Genomic DNA, 16,412 nt, shown 5'->3' with positions numbered 1-16,412 from the left:
TCCTCACCTGGGTGTCCACACACTTTCATTAGAAATGCAATGCTTTGGCCAGGAGTCTTCCCCCGCACGGCTGAACCTTTCTCCCACTTTCAGAATTCTCACTCCACCTGGACAACCTTCCTGTGGCCTCTTACCCTCTCTAGATCTTTTCATCGCTAACTGCCGCCATGACATCGGCCGTCTCCATTTCTCTGCTGCCCTCACTCACTCCAACCTACCTCCCTCTGAACTTGCAGCACTCCATTCTCTCCGATCCAACCCTAACATTGTCATTAAACCTGCTGATAAGGGTGGTGCTGTTGTTGTTTGGCGAACCGACCTCTACCGTGCAGAGGCTAAATGCCAACTCTCCGACACCTCATTCTACCTCCCCCTGGACCATGACCCCACTACCGAACATCAAATCACCATTTCCAAGACTGTCACTGACCTCATCTCCTCTGGAGATCTTCCCTCTATGGCCACCAACCTCATAGTTCCCCAACCCTGCACAGCCCGCTTCTACCTCCTTCCCAAGATCCACAAACAGGACTGCCCCAGTAGACCCATCGTTTCAGCCTGTTCTTGCCCCACGGAACTTATCTCTTTCTATGTCGACTATTTTTTCTCCCCTTGTCCAGTCCCTTCCCACCTACATCCGCGACTCTTCCGAAGCTCTCCGCCACTAACAGTTTCCAGTTTCCCAGCCTCAACCGCCTCCTTGTCACCATGGACGTACAATCCCTCTACACCTCCATCCCCCACCAGGATGGCCTGAGGGCGCGCCGCTTCTTCCTTGAACTGAGACTCAACCAGTCCCCATCCACCACCACCCTCCTCCGCCTGGCTGAACATGTTCTCACATTGAACAACTTCTCCTTTGACTCCACTCACTTCCTCCAAATTAAAGGTGTTGCTATGGGAACCCGCATGGGCCCTAGCTATGCTTGCCTTTTTGTGGGATATGTGGAACTCTTTATTCCAGTCCTACTCGGGTCCCCTCCCTCACCTCTTTTTCCGGTACATTGATGACTGTATCGGTGCCGTTTCCTGCTCTCGCCCTGAACTAGATAAGTTCATTCACTTTGCTTCCAATTTCTACCCTTCCCTCATCTTCATATGGTCTATCTCTGACTCTTCCCTTCCCTTCCTCGACTTCTCCGTCTCCATCTCTGGGGATAGGTTATTGACCAACATTCACTACAAGCCCACCGACTCCCACAGCTACCTGGACTACACTTCCTCCCACCCTGCCTTCTGTAAGGACTCTATTCCATTCTCCCAGTTTCTCTGTCTCCGCCGCATCTGTTCTGACGATGCCACCTTCCATACCAGTGCTTCCAACATGTTTTCCTTTTTCCTCAACCGAGGATTCCCCTCTACTGTGGTTGACACGGCCCTCGACTGTGTCCATTCTATTTCCCGCACTTCTGCTCTCACCCCTTCCCCTCCCTCCCGGAACCACGATAGGGTTCCCCTTGTCCTCACCTTTCAACCCACCAGCCTCCACATTCAACAGATCATCCTCCGCCATTCCCGCCACCTCCAGCGTGATCCCACCACCAAACGCATCTTCCCCTCACCTCCCCTTTCAGCATTCCAAAGGGACTGCTCCCTCCGTGACACCCTTGGTCCACTCCTCTATCACCCCCAACACCCCTTCCCCTTCGCCCGGCACCTTCCCGTGCAAGCGCAGGAGATGCAACACCTGCCCTTTTACCTCCTCCCTTCCCACTGTCCAGGGCCCCAAACACCCCTTCCAGGTGAAACAGCGATTTACTTGTACTTCTTGCAATCTAGTATACTGTATTCACTGCTCACGATGCGGTCTCCTCTACAGTGGGGAGACCAAACGCAGATTGGGTGACCGCTTTGCAGAACACCTCCGTTCAGTCCGCAAGCGTGTCCCTGAGCTTCCGGTCACCTGTCACTTTAATTCTCCGCTCCACTCCCACTCTGATCTCTCTGTCCTCGGCCTCTTACACTGTTCCAATGAAGCTCAACGTAAGCTCGAGGAACAGCACCTCATCTATCAATTAGGCACTTTACAGCCTTCCGGACTCAACATCGAGTTCAACAATTTCAGACTATAAATTGGCCCCTGTATTTCTTTATATTTTTTCCTCACATGTTAGCTGTTAATGTTGCTGCCATCATCATCCACACATCATCTACAGCCATCTTTTGTTTCTTAACTTGTCCCATCACCTATCCTTACACCATCATCCCTTTTGTCAGCCAACCTCTCCTGCCTTCCATCCTATCACAGACCTTCCCTTGGTTTTTTCCTCCCCTCCTCCCTGCCTCTGCTTAAACATCTCTCCTCCCGAACCTTTCCCAGTTCTGACGAAGGGTTCGACCCGAAACGTTGACACTGTTTCTCTCTCCTCGATGCTGCCTGACCTGCTGAGTGTTTCCAGCACTTTCTGTTATTTCAGATTTCCTGCACCCGCGGTATTTTGCTATTCATTAGGAGTCACTGGGCAGTGATCGGGAGCTGGGCCCCTGGCTGTTTTGCCCCTTTCCGAGCCCAGTTTTGTTTGCCCAGTTGAGATGAATTATCCCAGCACTAGGACCTGAAACCTGGAGCGGTCTGGGCTGGTTTAGTTTGTAGTGGATAACTATAAAGGAGTTCAGCGAAGATTCACCAGGCTGATACCTGGGATGGCAGGAATGACGTATGAGGAGAGATTGGGTCGATTGGGCTTATACTCGCTGGAGTTTAGAAGAATGAGAGGGGATCTCATTGAAACTTATATAATTCTGACAGGACTAGACAGACTAGATGCTGGGAGGATGTTCCTGATGGTCGGGGAGTCCAGAACCAGGGGTCACAGTCTAAGGGTAAGGGGTAGGCCATTTAGGACAGAAATGAGGAGGAATTTCTTCACCCAGAGAGTGGTGAACCTGTGGAATTCTCTACCACAGAAGGCAGTAGAGGCCAATTCATTAAATATATTTAAGAAGGAGTTGGATATATTTCTTAAGGCTCAGGGGATCAAGGGATACGGGGAGAAAGCAGGGACCGGGTACTGAATTTGGATGATCAGCCATGATCTCATTGAATGGCGGCGCAGGCTCGAGGGGCCGAATGGCCTATTCCTGCTCCTATCTTCTTTGTTATGTTTCTATGTTTATCCCTCCAACCTCTGCCCTCCCATTCCCAGTTCCCCTCCCCTGTCCCTTTTCTCGCCTGCTCTTCCATTCCCCAAATCCCTTCCCCTTCCTCCAATGGTGTGGATCAGACCGAGCAGGAAGGGTTCAGATTCAATCCCTATTCTGTGCACCACAAAGCACAGACTGGCACCTTCCTGGCCTATGCCTCAGTACCAGACTGGGTCGGACCGCCAGTCGCACGGAGTGACTTTCATCAGAATGCAGTGAGCTTCCCTCCCCTCCCCTCCCCAGGGCCAAATGCATGTTCTTCATGTCTGAGCCTTAATAGCAGGTGTTGACTATTCAACTATGGAAGCTATCACAGTCAAGCTCATCCAACATCCACAAAACACACTTTCTATCAGGGGTCATTGAACAGTGAGTGGAAGCAGGGACCCCTCCCCAAACCAGGAGGCAGTGAGAGTAAATTACAGCCCCCCCGGCCCCCCTCGACTAAGATCAATCTCACTAGCGGCCTGGTTTAATCACATCATTAATGTTTATCACAGTTTTTGGGTAGTCAAGGGTAATGTGGGCCATTTGAAAGCAGATGTGGGTAATATTGCAAATGAAAATAAGGAAATGGCAGATTGTTGTATAATCACTTTGTGTCAGTCTTCACAGTGGAGGAAGAGGATAATACACCTGACATTCCAGGGAAACTAATAATGAATCAAGGACGGGAGCTCACTAAAGTTAATGTAAGCAAGAAAACAGTATTACAAAAAATAATGGCACTGAAGAGCGACCAATCCCCCGGACCTGATGGTTTCCACCCTAGGGTTTTAAAGGAAGTCGGTGCAGGAATTACAGATGCTTTATCCATAATCTTCCAATGCTCTCTCGATTCAGGAACTGTCCCTTTAGATTGGAAAATTGCAAATGTAACTTCATTATTTAAGAAAACTGAGAGAGAGAAACCGGAAAATGATAGGCCTGTTAGTCTAACATCTGTTCTGGGGACATTATTGGAATCTATAATTACGGGCTGAGTGATTGAGCACTTACAGAAATATGAGCTGATTAGCGAGAGCCAACGTGGGTTTGTAAAGGGTAGGTGATTAGGTGATGGCCAATGAACCTAATTGGATTTTTGAGGAAGTAACTAAAGTAGTAGACGGGAATGTCTGTGGATGCTGTTTATATGGACTTCCAGAAGGCATTCAATAAGGTTCCACATAAGAGACTGTTAGCCAAAATTACAGCTCATGGTGTGGGATTAGAGCTAATTTCCTTATTAATTAAGTCATTGATTTGCTTATTAATACTTTATATAAACACACATATATGTAATCATAATTAGCTTACAAAGCAAAGTAACCGATCATAACCAGCTTGCAGCAAGGGTAGATGGGAAAATAAGCTAACTTGACTGACTTTAATAAAGCAGCAGACAATAGAACATTCAAACTAAAAGACATGAAGTCACAGACCTTGAAAAGATGGGAGTCATAATAACTCGAGAAAAACAAGACAGCAGCTGGGGCTGGAATCTATGCAACCTTAGAAACTAGACTGATAAGGTAGCAATACAGACGGATAAGGAAGGGGTCTGTATAAGACTGTTTTATGCTTTGTTTCTTTAAAAATAACTTTGTGGGAAACACACAGAATGAGCCTGGGTAAGGTCAGGTGACACAGGAGACCCTCTGGAAATAAAGAGAAGGTTAAGTGTAAGTCAGCGATTGGTTCAGTAAGACTCCATAGGTTTGAATGGAAAGAAAAGGTATAAAATGGAGATCCCAGGAAGGGCCTGACACCCAGAGGCGAGGATAGCGGACTCAGAGGAAAGTGCTGGAGGGGACAGACAACTCCTACCCAAGGCATAACTGGGTAGTATGACTATGCTTTATGCTTTGTTACCGCTGCTTAAGACACCGTAAGGGTTGTTGATCTTTGATTGCACTGAATAAAATCAAGAAATAAAGTTTTAATCTTTGCTACCAATCTGGGTCAACGTCGAATCTTTTGGGAATAAAAGATCCCAAAAGGAGGATCTTACAATGGAATTAAAGGCAAATTATTGACCTGGTTAGGAGATTGATTCGGCGGCAGAAGACAGAGAGTCGGGATAATAGATATGTACTCGAATTGGAAGGAAGTGACTACTGGTGTCCCACAGGATCTGTGCTGGGGCCTCAACGATTCACTATATTTATTAATGACTTTGATAACACAATAGTGAGCCATATATACAAGTTTGCCGAGGACACAAAGATTGATGGTATTGTGGCGGTACCACTGGTTGTCCCTTACATTGAGACACATAATTCCCTTTAACTTACTTATGTATGTATAACTTACCTGTTGGGGCCGTTGCCCCTTTAACTTACCTGTTCGGCCGTTGCCCCTTTAAGAGGCGACCTAACACGCGCTGACGTCACGCATCACGTGACACGCGCGCCGGCCGCCGGCCCGACTCCGTCTTCCAAGACGGCCACCGGCACAGCCCGGCCTACCGCGACTTCGGCCGCATCGGCCAGCCAACGGGAGCGATGCGATCTCCCGCGGCAAGCACCGGCACAGCCTGGCCTCGCGACCTCGGCCTCAACGGCCAGCTTCCGTACCGGGGAGATGCACCGATGCAACAGCGCAGGTCACGTGACCGCCTAAGCGCACGCGAACGTGCTGACGTCACAACGCGGTCACGTGACACCCAAAGCGCGGGAAGACACAGCAGAGCGTGATGACGTCATCACGCTCCCCACAGGACTGCGAACTCAGTCCTCATGGAGTCCCCGCTGGGACAAGACCTACACCACGGTGCTCCTACTTTCAGCCATCTTACCTGCTATCTTACCTGCTGTAATTATCCTGTTCCTGTAAATAAACAACTTATTTATAGTTCGTCGAAGTCAAACTCTCTTATTTAGTGGCGATCTACACGAACCGCTACATTGGTGACCCCACGACGTGAGTACGGGAGCTCATCAATTCCAACGCTACAATTGGTGAACCCGTATCCGTGAACGATTTTCATGGTAGCAACACGCGCCTGAACCTCGTCTTCACTCAAGACGACCAACGCACAACCGACGAACAACCACGGAACAACAACCGCCTAACACCGATTCCGCCAAAAGTGACCCCATCTTTGCGAACGTCTTCACAAAAGAAACGCAGCTTGGAGGTGAGCCCGTTTTTCACGAACGATGTCAGAGGTAGAGCACGACCAACGGCAACCGTCATCCACCAGCGCTACAATTGGTGGGTTTGTGAACGTCTTTCACAAACGAAGCACGCTATGGAAGCATCAGCCGTTCTGCTGTCGCTACCGCAATCCAGGGAGCCACGGTCTCCCTCGTGCTTTATGCAGGAAGAAGCCCTGTTCACCGAGAACATCGATGCGGCACAGACCACGCACGTGCTCACGGTCTCCGTATTCAACTCTTCTACCGCCACACGGATCGTCCACCTCTACATCCAAAGCAACAGCAAGTATACATCTCTCCAAGCGCGGGGTACAGCATGTTCGGGCCCACAAGATCGGAGTGCGCCCCGCGGGGATACCACGAGGACTCACACCCGCAAAACACGAGGACGCACTCCTCGCGCACGAGGACCCATCCCTCGCGAACCACGAGGACCCATCCCTCGCGAACACCGACGACTCCTTCTCCGCCGACGACGCACCAGCCCTTCAGCCTGCTGGTTGTGTTACCTACTACACGATTCGGCGTGAACAAAAGCGTGCCGCCCTCCCGGCTGTTTTCTCCTAAATCTACAACAGTTACAAGTGTTGCCGCCCTCCAGGCAGAGTTAACCCCTCCTGAAAGCAACAACAACCTGGACCGTTGCCGCCCTTTCTCCAGTTTTCCCTTTAGCAAACGCAAACGTCGACTGAAGCTGCACACATCGAGGACGGGTCCAACGGGCATCCTGCGGCCGCGATCAGCCACGTGAAAGCTGCTAGCCTCACCGATCACAGATCAACGCAGCAACTCTTCACCCTCCGTTGTGTTCATGTTGTAGCACTATGGCACGCACCGTTCCGTGCGTTCCAGCCTCCCGAAGGTTTCGCTCACCAGCCAACGGAGACATCGCCCGCGTCCGCCCAATCTGCCCGTCACTCTGACAAGGCCTGCTGTTTCGCACGTCTCCACGGTCCTTCGCCTGACGGATACGTTTTATTCGCCACGACGCGCGTAAGGATCCGCTCACGAGCAGCATCTTCATACCTCGCCTACCAAGCCGAGACAGCACGACCACCAGCTCGTCAGACCATCTCATCCTTGGACTTTCGTTAAAGCGAATTCTGGGAGGGCCTGTGTGGCGGTACCACTGGTTGTCCCTTACATTGAGACACATAATTCCCTTTAACTTACTTATGTATGTATAACTTACCTGTTGGGGCCGTTGCCCCTTTAACTTACCTGTTCGGCTGTTGCCCCTTTAAGAGGCGACCTAACGCGCTGACGTCACGCATCACGTGACGCACGCGTGCCGGCCGCCGGCCCGACTCCGTCTTCCAAGACGGCCGCCGGCACAGCCCGGCCTACCGCGACTTCGGCCGCATCGGCCAGCCGACGGGAGCGACGCGATCTCCCGCTCCCACGGCAAGCACCGGCACAGCCTGGCCTCGCGACCTCGGCCTCAACGGCCAGCTTCCGTACCGGGGAGATGCACCGATGCAACGGCGCAGGTCACGTGACCGCCTAAGCGCACGCGAACGTGCTGATGTCACGACACAGTCACGTGACACCCAAAGCGCGGGAAGACACAGCAGAGTGTGATGACGTCATCACGCTCCCCACAGGACTGCGAACTCAGTCCTCGTGGAGTCCCCGCTGGGACAAGACCTACACCACGGTGCTCCTACAGTCAGCCATCTTACCTGCTATCTTACCTGCTGTAATTATCCTGTTCCTGTAAATAAACAACTTATTTATAGTTCATCGAAGTCAAACTCTCTTATTTAGTAGCGATCTACACGAACCGCTACAGTATAGTACATAAAAACAGAAAATGCTGGAAATACTCAGCAGGTCAGGCAGCATCTCTAGAGAGAGAAACAGAGTCAATGTTTCAGGTCGATGATCCTTCGTCATTGATGGTATAGTAAGTAGTGTAGACGGGAGCATAAAATTACAAAGAGACATCGCTAGATTAAGTGAGTGGGCGAAACTGTGGCAGATGGATTTCAACGCAGGTAAGTGTGAGGTCATCCATTTTGGACCAAAAAAGGAGAGATCGGAGTATTATTTAAATGGTGAAAAGTAGGAACAGTGAAGGCCCAAAGAGATTTAGGGGTCCATGTACACATCACTAAAATGTAGTAGTCAGGCACAAAAAAATAATCAAAAGCCTTTATAAATAGAGGGATAGAATATAAAGGGGAGGACGTTCTGCTAAAGAAAAATAAGACTTGCATTTCTATAGTGCCTTTCAAGAACCTCAGGATGTCACAAAGCGCTTTACAGCCATTTTTTAAAGTTTAGCCACTGTTGTAATGTAGGAAACCTGGCAGCCAAATTTGCACACAGCAAGCTCCCATAATTAGCAATGTGATAATGGCCAGATAATCTGTTTTTAGGTGCTAGTAAAAGAATAAATAAAAGCCAAGACACCGGGGAGAACTCTCCTGCTCTTCTTCAAAATAGCACCACGGGATCTTTTACGTACGCCTGAGATGGCAGACGGGGCCTTGGTTTATTGTCTCATTTGAAAGACGGCACTTCCGACAGTGCAGCACTCCCTCAGTACTGCAGTGGAGCATCAGCCTAGATTCTGTGCTCAGGTCTCTCGAGTGGGACGCCAACCCACGACCTTCTGACTCAGAGACTCAGGGCTTTGCTACAGCTATACAAAAGCCCTGGTTAGACCACACCTGGAGCACTGTGTACATTTCTGGGCACCGCACCTCAGAAAGGATATATTGACCTTGGAAGGAGAGCAGCACAGATTCACCAGAATGTTACCAGGGCTTCAAGGGTTAGATTATGAGGAGAGATTACATAAACTAGGCTTGTATTCCCTGGAATGTAAAAGGTAAGGGGCGATTTGATTGAGGTTTTTAGGATTTTGAAAGGAATTGAGAGGGTAGATACAGAGGAACTTTTTCTGCTGGTGGAGTCTAGGACAGGGGGACAAAAACTTAAAATCAGAGTCAGGCCATTCAGGAGAGAAGTTCAGAAACACTTCTTCACACAAAGGGTGGTAGATGCCAGCTCAATTAATCATTCTAAATCTGAGATCAATAGATTTTTGCTAGACAAGGGTATAAAAGATTATGGAGCCAAGGCTGGAGGATGGAGTTAAGACACAGATCAGCCATGATCTCACTGAATGGGGGAACAGGCTTGATGGGGTGAATGGTCTACTCCTGCTGCTATGTTCTCTGCTCCATTCGACGCACTCCCCTGCATTGTCAGTCAGTTGGAATCAAGACTAATGATACCCTCCACTGTGACTAATTCTCGCCCTGCGTTTGGAGCTGTGGGCTCCTTCACTTTCCCCCTCCATGTAAACCCAAGCTTAATGTTAATCACTTTGTCTTTTTAACTTGCTGGTATCCAGGTTTCTCAATAAAAAGAAATTCCCATCTTCAATTACCCTCCTTCAATTTTGTTTTAAATTACAAGGGAAATGGAGTCCAGGAAAGGTTTTACTGCAGATCTGATTAAAGATGTGTGCAGTTTTGGTCGCCTTATCTGAGGAAGGATGTTCCTGCCACGGAGGGAGTGCAGCGAAGATTCACCAGACTGATACTTGGGATGGCAGGAATCAAATCAAAATCAAATCAAATCAACTTTTATTGTCATTGTTAGTGCACAAGTGCAGTACAACGAAATGTAGGCTTGCGGCTCCCGAGAGTGTACATTTGGATTAAGACATTTAAACATTCAACATACATTTGGCTTATAGTATATTAACATAAATATAACTATAATAAAGTGCATTGGCAGATGTGCAGGCTTTAGAGTTTATTTGTGGAGTTCAGTAGGATGACAGCCCTGGGAAAGAAGCTGTTCCTAAATCTGGTCGTACGGGTGCGAATGCATCTGTAGCGTCTCCCAGATGGTAGGAGGGCGAACAGACTGTGGCTGGGGTGGGTAGGGTCTTTGATGATGGACCGTGACCTCCGTAGACAGCGTTTCTGGTATATGTGCTCTATGGTCGGTAGCCAGGTGCCGGTAATGCGTTGGGCAGTTTTGACTACCCGCTGCAGGGCTTTCCGGTCATAGTAGCTACAGCTGCCATACCATACTGTGATACAGTTCGTCAGGATGCTCTCTATAGTGCAGCGGTAAAAGTTAGAGAGGATCGGGGTGACAGATTACATCCCTTCAGCCTCCTTAGGAAATATAGGCACTGCTGGGCCTTCTTCACCAGAGAGGAGGTGTTGAGGGACCAGGAGAGGTCTTCCGTGATGTGGACTCCGAGGAACTTAAAGCTGTCCACCCTTTCCACCACAGCCCCATTGATGTGGATGGGGGTGTGACTTCTGCCTTTGGACTTCCTGAAGTCCACAATGATTTCTTTTGTTTTCTTGGTGTTAAGGGTCAGGTTGTTATCGGCGCACGACTTCACGAGATGCTGGACCTCCTCCCTGTAGGCTGACTCATCGTTGTTGGTGATCTGGCCTACTACCGTGGTGTCATCCGCAAACTTGATGATGGTGTTGGAACCATTAACAGCCACACAGTCGTGGGTGAAGAGGGAGTAGAGGAGGGGGCTCAGCACACATCCTTGTGGGGCCCCCGTGTTCAGGGTCGGAGGGGGGAGGTGTGGTTACCTAATTTGACAGACTGGGGTCTGTTTGTTAGGAAGTCCAGGGTCCAGTTGCAGAGGGAAGTGTTCAGGCCAAGAGTTTGGAGTTTGGTGGCCAGCTTGTTGGGGACGATAGTGTTGAATGCTGAGCTGTAGTCTATGAACAGCATTCTGATGTAGGTCTCCTTACCATCTAAGTGATTCAGTGCCGAGTGTAGAGCAGTTGTGATTGCATCCTCCGTTGATCTGTTTGCACGATAGGCAAACTGGTGTTGGTCAAGAGAGGCGGGAACACTGGCTTTGATGTGAGCTAAGACCAGTCTCTCGAAACACTTCATTATGATGGGTGTGAGTGCGACAGGTCAATAGTCGTTCAGGCATGTCACAGCCGTTTGTTTTGGCACAGGAATAATGGTAGCGGTCTTGAAGCATGTAGGGACTACTGCCTGGGCCAATGACAGATTGAAGATGGCGGTGAAGACATCAGCCAGCTGATCAGCACATTCATTGAGTACCCGTCCAGGGATGCTATCCAGTCCAGCAGCCTTTCGTGTGTTCACTCCGCGTAGAACACCCCTTACGTCGGAGGTCGACAGAGTGAGCACCTGGTCTTCCGGGGGTGGCAAGGCTTTGGTAGCCGGCTCCCTGTTGTCCCTGTCGAAGTGAGCGTAGAAGTTGTTAAGCTCCTCCGGAAGGGAGGCATCGCTAACCGGGGGACTGGTGTTTTTGCCCTTGTAGTCAGTGATGGACTGGATGCCTTGCCACATGCGCCGGGGGTCCGAGTTGTTGCGGAAGTGATCCTCTATCCGCAGTGTCTGTTTCCTTTTGGCAGTCCTGATACCCTTTTTTAGGTTGGTCCTAGCTGCACTGTAAGCCGCCGCGTCGCCAGATTTAAATGCTGCGTCGCGTGCTTTCAACAGTGAGCGGACCTCTCCGTTCATCCAGGGTTTCTGGTTGGGGTATGTCCTGATATTTTTATGGGTCGTGACGACCTCGACGCAGCTGACGTATGAGGAGAGATTGGGTCGATTGGGCTTATACTCGCTAGAGTTTAGAAGAATGAGATGGGATCTCATTGAAACTTATAAAATTCTGACAGGCCTGGACAGACTAGATGCAGGAAGGATGTTCCCGATGGTCGGGGAGTCCAGAACCAGGGGTCACAGTCTAAGGATAAGGGGTAAGCCATTTAGGACAGAGATGAGGAGAAATTTCTTCAACCAGAGAGTGGTGAACCTGTGGAATTCTCTCCCACAGAAGGCAGTAGAGGCCAATTCATTAAATATATTCAAGAAGGAGTTGGATATATTTCTTGAGGCTAAAGGGATCAAGGGATATGGGGAGAAGGCAGGGACAGGGTACTGAATTTGGATGATCAGCCATGATCTCATTGAATGGTGGAGCAGGCTCAAGGGGCCGAATGGCCTACTCCTGATGTTTCTATGGTCCTCCAAGCACCGCGGGGAGCGCTGCTGCTGGGAGGTCCGGTAAGGCAGACCAATGGGCGACTCTTTCCGCCACTGGCAACTCGTCGTCAGTGGGAAGCTATAAAAGGAGGGCGAGCGGCGTCAGCGTGCTCAGTGAGAGCGGCGGCGGAGAGTGGAAGTGGGAGAATGTGTGTGTGTGAGAGAGAGAGAGAGAGAGAGAAAGAAAGTGTGTGCGTGAGTGAGTGAGTGAGAGGCGGGTGTGTGAGCGGGTGAGTGCGCCGCCCCGCTCCTCCTACACACTGATCTTATTTGATCGGCCGGGCGCGTCCCGGGCCCCGGCTCGAGGTGATGAGAATCCGCGCGCGAGCTTCTGGCGATGGGCGAGGCGGCGGGAAAGGCCCGGGCTGAGCGGAGGTGATGAACCGATCAGATAGATGAGGCCGCGGGGGAACCCCGGCCACTGAGTACCGAGGCGATTCTGATCCGCACTTCAGCCGGGCCCGGAGGGAGGGAGAGAGAGAGCCTGAGGAGGGGGAGAGAGAGAGCCTGAGGAGGGGGAGGGAGAGAGAGCCTGAGGAGGGGGGGAGAGAGAGCCTGAGGAGGGGGAGGGAGAGCCTGAGGAGGGGGAGGGGGAGAGAGAGCCTGAGGAGGGGGAGGGGGAGAGAGAGCCTGAGGAGGGGGAGGGGGAGAGAGCCTGAGGAGGGGGAGGGAGAGCCTGAGGAGGGGGAGGGGGAGAGAGAGCCTGAGGAGGGGGAGGGGGAGAGAGCCTGAGGAGGGGGAGGGGGAGAGAGCCTGAGGAGGGGGGGAGGGAGAGAGAGCCTGAGGAGGGGGGGAGGGAGAGAGAGCCTGAGGAGGGGGGGAGGGAGAGAGAGCCTGAGGAGGGGGGGAGGGAGAGAGAGCCTGAGGAGGGGGGAGAGAGAGCCTGAGGAGGGGGAGGGGGAGAGAGCCTGAGGAGGGGGAGAGAGAGAGAGCCTGAGGAGGGGGAGGGAGAGAGAGCCTGAGGAGGGGGAGGGAGAGAGAGCCTGAGGAGGGGGAGGGAGAGAGAGCCTGAGGAGGGGGAGGGAGAGAGAGCCTGAGGAGGGGGAGGGAGAGAGAGCCTGAGGAGGGGGAGGGAGAGAGAGCCTGAGGAGGGGGAGGGAGAGCCTGAGGAGGGGGAGGGGGAGAGAGAGCCTGAGGAGGGGGAGGGGGAGAGAGAGCCTGAGGAGGGGGAGGGGGAGAGAGAGCCTGAGGAGGGGGAGGGGGAGAGAGCCTGAGGAGGGGGAGGGGGAGAGAGCCTGAGGAGGGGGGGAGGGAGAGAGAGCCTGAGGAGGGGGGGGAGGGAGAGAGAGCCTGAGGAGGGGGGGAGGGAGAGAGAGCCTGAGGAGGGGGGAGAGAGAGCCTGAGGAGGGGGAGGGGGAGAGAGAGAGCCTGAGGAGGAGGGGGAGGGGGAGAGAGCCTGAGGAGGGGGAGGGGGAGAGAGCCTGAGGAGGGGGGGAGGGAGAGAGAGCCTGAGGAGGGGGGGAGGGAGAGAGAGCCTGAGGAGGGGGGGGGAGGGAGGGAGAGCCTGAGGGGGGGGGGAGGGAGAGAGAGCCTGAGGAGGGGGGGGGAGGGAGGGAGAGAGAGCCTGAGGGGGGGGGAGAGAGCCTGAGGAGGGGGGGAGGGAGAGAGAGCCTGAGGGGGGGGGGAGGGAGAGAGAGCCTGAGGAGGGGGGGAGAGCGCTCGGGGCCTGAGCCCGGGGGGAGAGCTCGGGCGGGGCCCGGGGGGAGGGAGACAGCCGGAGCCGGGGGAGGGCGGGGCCGGGCCCGGGGGGAGAGCTGGGGCGGGGGGAGAGCTGGGGCGGCGGGTGCAGGCACTGATGCCGGGCTGGGGTGCGGCTCTCTCGGGCCTGGCCCGGAGCAGCAGTCCCGGGGGTGGAGTCGAGTCCAGTCCCGGCGGGTGGCGCCCCTGAGAACACATTGCGGCTGCTCTGGGCGGCTCAGTCCCGTCGGTCGGGGCCTTTCATCCTTTCCCCGTGTTAGCAGCTCGCTAATCTCGGGGCGGGGAGTATTTGTTCCTCATTGAGCGGACTGCCTCGCTCGGGCTCACCGTGTCTGACTCCATAAACCGTGGGCCTGGCCCTCGCTCTGACCGCTGAGGCTATTGATTGATTGATTTAGTGAGCAGATCAGCTCCACTGGGCTTTCCGCCGCACTTACGCCGGAGCAGCTCAGGAATTCCCGGCCCAAGTCTCCGACATACCATTTTGAAGTGTGACTAAAATATAACATTTGTCTTTGTATTTTTTTCTCTCCTGGAGTTACAGTATGTGCAAAGATTAGCAGATTCATACCCTTCTGTGGCTTAAATTAAACAATATCTCGCGTCCAGAGCCATTTCATTTGCCTCCTAACAGTCGGTATTTATTCTGGCGATCACATCATTCAGTGGTTGGGACACTGAACGGCTGAGCTCTGATGTAATTCACACATACAGCTTTGTGTCTGATTTTATCTCAATGGAGTTTAAGCTATTCTGTTAACTCAAATGCAGCGAATCTGAGGCCAGCAGGGGGTAGAAAGATACTCGGCGGCTCCATAATACAAGTGACCATTTCAAAGGGTTAGCATAGGAACAGCATCGTGGTTTTGTTTGAAATTGTGGAGATTGATGCTGTACATGATACAGTGGCTGTGTGTTCAACCTCTAGGGCCTGCTGCATAGCCCAAGGCAGGTATAGGGAGATGAAATCAATTCACTGGAGTGAACACAAGAAAAAAAAACCCAAAGACATGTTAGATTTGCTTTTATAACCCTGGCCCCTTGTTTAAAGCATATATAGCCTACATCTGCTTAGACCCTAAACACAGTAGGAAAAAGCATAATTGCCCAGTTTACAGTTCTGAAGACACCACCATTTGCACAGGTTCAATTCCAGCTATGTCCCAGAGCCTATCAGCAGCTATTTGACCATGGAGGACATCATGGTCCAGCCTGATCCTGAATTCGACCACTTTCCTGCAGGGGTCACAGGATACTGAGCAGGAGCACAGACGAGCCCAGGGTGTTCAGGCTACTTGTGTAATTGGCTCAGCTCCGTTAGCGCAGAACAAGGATTCACTTGGGGGACAGAGGAGTATTAGGAAGTGTAGGCGATTGAGCCACTCAAAACTGCTTCACCAACTTCATTTACCCGCCATTGCTCCCCATCCTTTGCTACTGTTACCCGACAAAAAATCTATCGATCTCCATCTTCAAAGCTCCAACCGATCCAGCGCCTTTTGGGGGAGAGTTTTCCAGCTTCCCACTCCCCGTCCTGTGAAAGTGTTCACTGATTTTGCTTCTGAATGGCCAAGCTCATTTTATTATGGCCCCCACCAGAGGAAATAGTTTCTCCATATCGAGCCTAACATCCGCGCTGGACATTTTAAACACCAAGTTCACCCCTTAATCTTCTATACTCAACAGAATGCAAGCGGAGTTTATGCAACCAGTCAAGCATCGGTATCAATATGACCGAACTCGTTATTGCATCAGTCAGTCCTTTCCTCACTGGGTTACTGGGGAAGCAGAGGTTGACTGCATCTAAAAATAAATGGAATCCACAATTCCTAATAGAAATTAGGAATTGAGAATCCTTGGCCACAGTAGCTTGCACATGACCAATCTGATGTACAATACATGTCTGTACAAGAGCACAAAGTTTGCTAACAGTTGTCTTGAGGCATTAGACTGGGAAATGGGAGTATGGCATTACTGCAGTGTTGTGTGCTTTTCTAAACCTGGGATAATGGCTAGCTCCCTGCTTCTGCTTAACATCCTGGGAGAGTGTAGAAGGAACTTTACCCTGTATGTAACCCGTGCTGTACCTGCCCTGGGAGTGTTTGATGGGGACAGTGTAGAGGGAGCTTTACTCTATCTAACCCGTGCTGTACCTGCCCTGGGAGTGTTTGATGGGGACAGTGTAGAGGGAGCTTTACTCTATCTAACCCGTGCTGTACCAGCCCTGGGAGTGTTTGATGGGACAGTGTAGAGGGAGCTTCACTCTGTATCTAACCCGTGCTGTACCTGCCCTGGGAGTGTTTGATGAGATAGTGTAGAGGGAGCTTTACTCTGTATCTAACCCGTGCTGTACCTGCCCTGGGAGTGTTTGATGGGACAGTGTAGAGGGAGCTTTACTCTGTA

General features: G+C 51.7%; 1 non-coding gene across 1 annotated transcript; it reads left to right on the top strand.

Annotated features, from left to right (window-relative positions):
- The first annotated feature begins 12,423 nt into the window (after nucleotides 1–12,423).
- On the top strand, nucleotides 12,424–12,759 carry LOC147102573 (small Cajal body-specific RNA 2). The gene has a single exon (XR_015073190.1).
- The last annotated feature ends 3,653 nt before the right edge of the window (nucleotides 12,760–16,412 follow it).

The sequence above is a fragment of the Somniosus microcephalus genome, chromosome 21 (assembly GCF_052327205.1).
Source record: "Somniosus microcephalus isolate GS21.2 chromosome 21, FLI_Smic_1.0, whole genome shotgun sequence".
In the NCBI taxonomy this organism is placed as follows: Eukaryota; Metazoa; Chordata; class Chondrichthyes; order Squaliformes; family Somniosidae; genus Somniosus; species Somniosus microcephalus.
The sequence above is the reverse complement of the archived record's forward strand: the minus strand, read 5'-3'. Positions and strand labels throughout refer to the sequence as shown.